Here is a 5,190-nt window from a genome sequence, read left to right on the forward strand (position 1 = left end):
TTCCTGCATTTCTTTTTCAATTTTTTCTGACCTGATCTTTATGATTTCTTTCCTTCTGCTAACTTTGGGGTTTTTTTGTTCTTCTTTCTCTAATTGCTTTAGGTGTAAGGTTAGGTTGTTTATTTGAGATGTTTCTTGTTTCTTGAGGTAGGATTGTATTGCTATAAACTTCCCTCTTAGAACTTCTTTTGCTGCATTGCATAGGTTTTGGGTCATTGTGTTTTCATTGTCATTTGTTTCTAGGTATTTTTTGATTCCTTCTTTGATTTCTTCAGTGATCTCTTGGTTGTTATGTAGTGTATTCCTTAGCCTCCATGTTTGTATTTTTTACAGATATTTTTCCCTGCAACTGATATCTAGTATCATAGCATTGTGGTCAGAAAAGTTACTTGATACAATTTAAATTTTCTTAAATTTACCAAGGCTTGATTTGTGACCCAAGATATGATCTATCCTGGAGAATGTTCCATGGACACTTGAGAAGAACGTGTATTCTGTTGTTTTTGGATGGAATGTCCTATAAATATCAATTAAGTCCATCTTGTTTAATGTGTCATTGAAAACTTCTGTTTCCTTTTTTATTTTCATTTTGGATGATCCGTCCATTGGTGAAAGTGGGGTGTTAAAGTCCCCTACTATGATTGTGTTACTGTTGATTTCCCCTTTTATGGTTGTTGACATTTGCCTTATATATTGAGGTTCTCCTATGTTGGGTGCATAAATATTTACAATTGTTATATCTTCTTCTTGGATTGATCCCTTTATCATTATGTAGTGTCGTTCTTTGTCTCTTGTAATAGTCTTTATTTTAAAGTCTGTTTTGTCTGATATGAGAATTGCTACTCCAGCTTTCTTTTGATTTCCATTTGCATGGAATAACTTTTTGCATCCCCTCACTTTCAGTCTGTATGTGGCCCTAGGTCTGAAGTGGGTCTCTTGTAGACTACATATATACAGGTCTTGTTTTTGTATCCATTCAGCCAGTCTCTGTCTTTTGGTGGGAACATTTAATCCATTTACATTTAAGGTAATTATCGATATGTATGTTTCTATTACCATTTTCTTAATTGTTTTGGGTTTGTTATTATAAGTCTTTTCCTTCTCCCTGTGTTTCCTGCCTAGAGAAGTTCCTTGAACATTTGTTGTAATACTGGTTTGGTGGTGCTGAATTCTCTTAGCTTTTGCTTGTCTGCAAGGTTTTAATTTCTCCGTCGAATCTGCATGAGATCCTTTCAGGTTAGAGTAATCTTGGTGGTAGATTTTTCCATTTCATCACTTTAAATATGTCCTTCCACTCCCTTCTGGCTTGCAGAGTTTCTGCTGAAACATCAGCTGTTATCCTTATGGGGATTCCCTTGTATGTTATTTGTTGTTTTTCCCTTGCCACTTTTAACATTTTTTCTTTGTATTTAATTTTTGATAGTTTCATTAATATGTGTCTTGGTGTGTTTCTCCTTGGATTTATCCTGTATGGGACTCTCTGTGCTTCCTGGACTTGATTAACTATTTCCTTTACCATATTAGGGAAGTTTTCAACCATATTCTCTTCAAATATTTTCTCTGTCCCTTTCTTTTTCTCTTCTTCTGGGACCCCTGTAATTCAAATGTTGGTGCAGAGGTCTCTAAGACTGTCCTCAATTCTTTTCATTCTTTTTTCATTATTCTGCTCTGCAGTAGTTATTTCCACTATTTTATATTCTAGGTCACTTTTCCATTCTTCTGCCTCAGTTATTCTGCTATTGATTCCTTCTAGAGAATTTAAAATTTCATTTATTGTGTTGTTCATCATTGTTTGTTTTCTCTTAGTTCTTCTAGGTCCTTGTTAAATGTTTCTTGAATTTTCTCCATTCTATTTCCAAGATTTTGGATCATCTTCACTATCATTACTCTGAATTCTTTTTCAGGTAGACTGCCTATTTCCTCTTCAGTTGTTTGGTCTGGTGGGTTTTTACCTTGCTTCTTCATCTGCTGTGTGTTTCTCTGTCTTCTCATTTTGCTTAACTTACTGTGTTTGGGGTCTCCTTTTCCAAGGCTGAAGATTTGTACTTCCTGTTGTTTTTGGTGTCTGCCCCCAGTGGCTAAGGTTGGTTCAGTGGGTTGTGTAGACTTCCTAGTGGAGGGGACTAGTGCCTGTGTTCTGGTGGATGAGGCTGGATCTTGTCTTTCTGGTGGGCAGGACTGCATCTGGTGGTGTGTTTTGGGGTGTCTGTGACCTTATTCTGATTTTAGGCAGCATCTCTGCCAGTGGGTGGGGTTGTGTTCCTGTCTTGCCCATTGTTTGGCATAAGGTGTCCAGCATTGTATCTTGCTGGTCATTGGGTGGATCTGGGTCATGGCATTGAGATGGAGATCTCTGGGAAAGCTTTCGCCGTTTGATATTATGTGGAGCTGGGAGGTCTCTGGTGGACCAATGTCCTGAACATGGCTCTCCCACATCAGAGGCACAGGCCTGACACCCAGGCAGAGCACCAAGACCCTGTCAGCCACACTGCCAGCTATGTGGTGAGTTTCTTGCCTTTGGGAAGTCTGAGATCTTCTTCCAGCGTTCAGTAGGTGTTCTGTAGGGGTTGTTCCACATGCAGGTGTGTTTCTGATGTATTTGTGGGGAAGAAGGTGATCTCCATGTCTTACTCCTCCGCCATCTTGAAGGTCTCCTTGGTATTTTGGTTTTAACTATGTTAAGATCATAAATAAACTGGGGAGAACTGACATCTCTACAATATTAAATCTTTTAATCCAGGAGCATAGTATTAACTTAGGTAATTTTTAAGCCTTTCAAGGTTTTATAATCTTCCTAATACGAGCTTCTGACTTTCCACCTGATAAACTAAATATTTGAGAGTCATTTCCAATGATCACTATTGCCTGGTTCTACATATTCCACTATTTGAACTAAATATTGAATTATGCTATCACCACTGTTCATATTTTATTCACACCCTTGTCATGTGACACTTTTCAATCATGTTGGGCACATTCTGTTGTTGGTGTCTTGCGTTCATGTTCATTTCAGAGAAATTATGATACCACCAACATAACTTTAGTGTTCTTAAAATCCTGGACCCTGGAGACAGCTAAGATGAGCTTAAAGGGATCATGAACTGTCAGTAGCCTTTGAGAAAGTTTTATTGGTTGTCGTGTATTACATGATTGCCTTAAGTTGGTAGTATACTTTTCTTTTATTATTTTTAATTGTGGTAAAATACACATAACATAAAAGGTACCATCTTAATTATTTTTAAGTGCACAGTTCACTAGTGTTAAGTATATTCACATTGTTAGTCAGAACTTCTTCATTTTGCAAAACTGAAACTCTATACCCACTAAATAATAACTCCCCATTTCCCCCTCTCCCCAGACCCTGGAGGCCACCATTCTATGTTCTATATCTATGAGTTTGACTATTTTAGATACCACATGTAAATGGAATTATACAACATTTGTCCTTTTGTGACTGGGTTATTTCATTTAGCATATGTCTTCCAGGTTCATCTGTCTTGTAGCCTGTGTTAGATTTGCTTCCTTTTTAAGGCTGAATAATATTCCATTGTGTGGATATACCACACTTTTTTTATCCATTCATCCATCAGTGGACACTTGGGTTGATTCCACCTTTTAGCTATTATGAGTAAAGCTTCTGTGAAAATGGGTGAATTTCTGTTTAACTAATAACACAGAATTAATTTGGAAAACTCTAAAGTCTATAGTGTGAAGGCTAGTTTCCTCTCAGCACTTGCCTGCAGCAAATGGTGATCCATTTTTCTGAGGTTGAAGTGCCCCTCAAATGCTTTCTTGAGGCAGATGAATTTGAGAAAAGCAAGAAGACATGAGGGCCAGCTAACAATCTCTTTTAAGGTAAATATAACTACAGTAGAAGCACTCTCCTCCAATGCGACCAACTCCTCCAGTAGTTGATGAATTAACAAAAAGATCTACATCAGTATGGAGGTTCTTTAAAAAACTAAAAATAGAGCTACCATATACTCCATCAATCCCACTCCTGGGCATATATCCAGAGAAAAACATGATTCAAAAGGTTACATGCACCACAGGGTTCGTTGGAGCAGTGTTTACAATAGCCAAGACATGGAAGCAACGTAAATGACAGAGGAATGGATATAGAAGATGTGGTACATATATACAATGGAGTATTACTCAGCCATAAAAAAAGAACAAAATAATGTCATTTGCAGCAACATGGATGGGCCAAGAGATTATCATACTAAGTGCAGTATGTCAGAAAGACAAATATCACATGATATCACTTATATGTGGAATCTAAAAAAATGATGCAGGTGAACTTATTTACAAAACAGAAATAGACTCACAGACACAGAAAACAAACTTTTGGTTACCAAGGGGGAAAGTGAAGGGAGGGATAAATTAGGAATTGGGGATTAACAGATGCAGACTACTATATATAAAATAGATAAACAACAAGGACCTACTGTATAGCACAGGGAACTATATTAATATCTTGTAATAACCTATAATGGAAAAGAATCTGAAAAATAATACATATTATATATATAACTGAATCACTTTGTTGTACACCTGAAACTAACACAACATTGTAAATCATCTATACTTCAATTTTAAAGGAAAAGAAGTTGCTTTACACTGGTGATGTTTTAAACAAACAAACAAATGAACAAAGATCTATATCAAATATTTTAACCTAAAACACAAAATGGACGTTGCTTTGCTGATCTCTTGGTACAGGGTAAGGCCTTCTTTTTGAGGTTGAATCAGTTGATTGGAGTTCTGTGTGATTTCTTGAGTAAACCACATTCGTAATTCATTATAAACAGTATCCGGTTTTGGTTACTTAAGTGGAGAAGAATGTAGACAGATGCTAACTAATCTGAGTGCCAAATCCTTCCAGATTGTCACAATTTCTTCCTTTTATTTTGATAAGTATCTTTCCCATAGATAGCACTAAAAAAAAAAAAAAAAAGTAACTCATCTATATCTAGTCTTTCCAAAGCTTTCCACTTAGACTCCATAGAAACTTTTTACCCTAATGTGTCATTGGTATATATATATATATATATATATATACAAAATTGGATGTTTGCAAACAACCAACTTACATCAGCCAAGGATGCTTCTAGCTGAAGGGGTCAGACACACCGTGGTGTCCAGAAGAGCTATCTCACCACAGAGAGGTCCCACCTGCTCCCAACACTG

The sequence above is a fragment of the Neophocaena asiaeorientalis genome, unplaced genomic scaffold, assembly GCF_003031525.2.
Source record: "Neophocaena asiaeorientalis asiaeorientalis breed wild unplaced genomic scaffold, Neophocaena_asiaeorientalis_V1.1 scaffold524, whole genome shotgun sequence".
In the NCBI taxonomy this organism is placed as follows: Eukaryota; Metazoa; Chordata; class Mammalia; order Artiodactyla; family Phocoenidae; genus Neophocaena; species Neophocaena asiaeorientalis.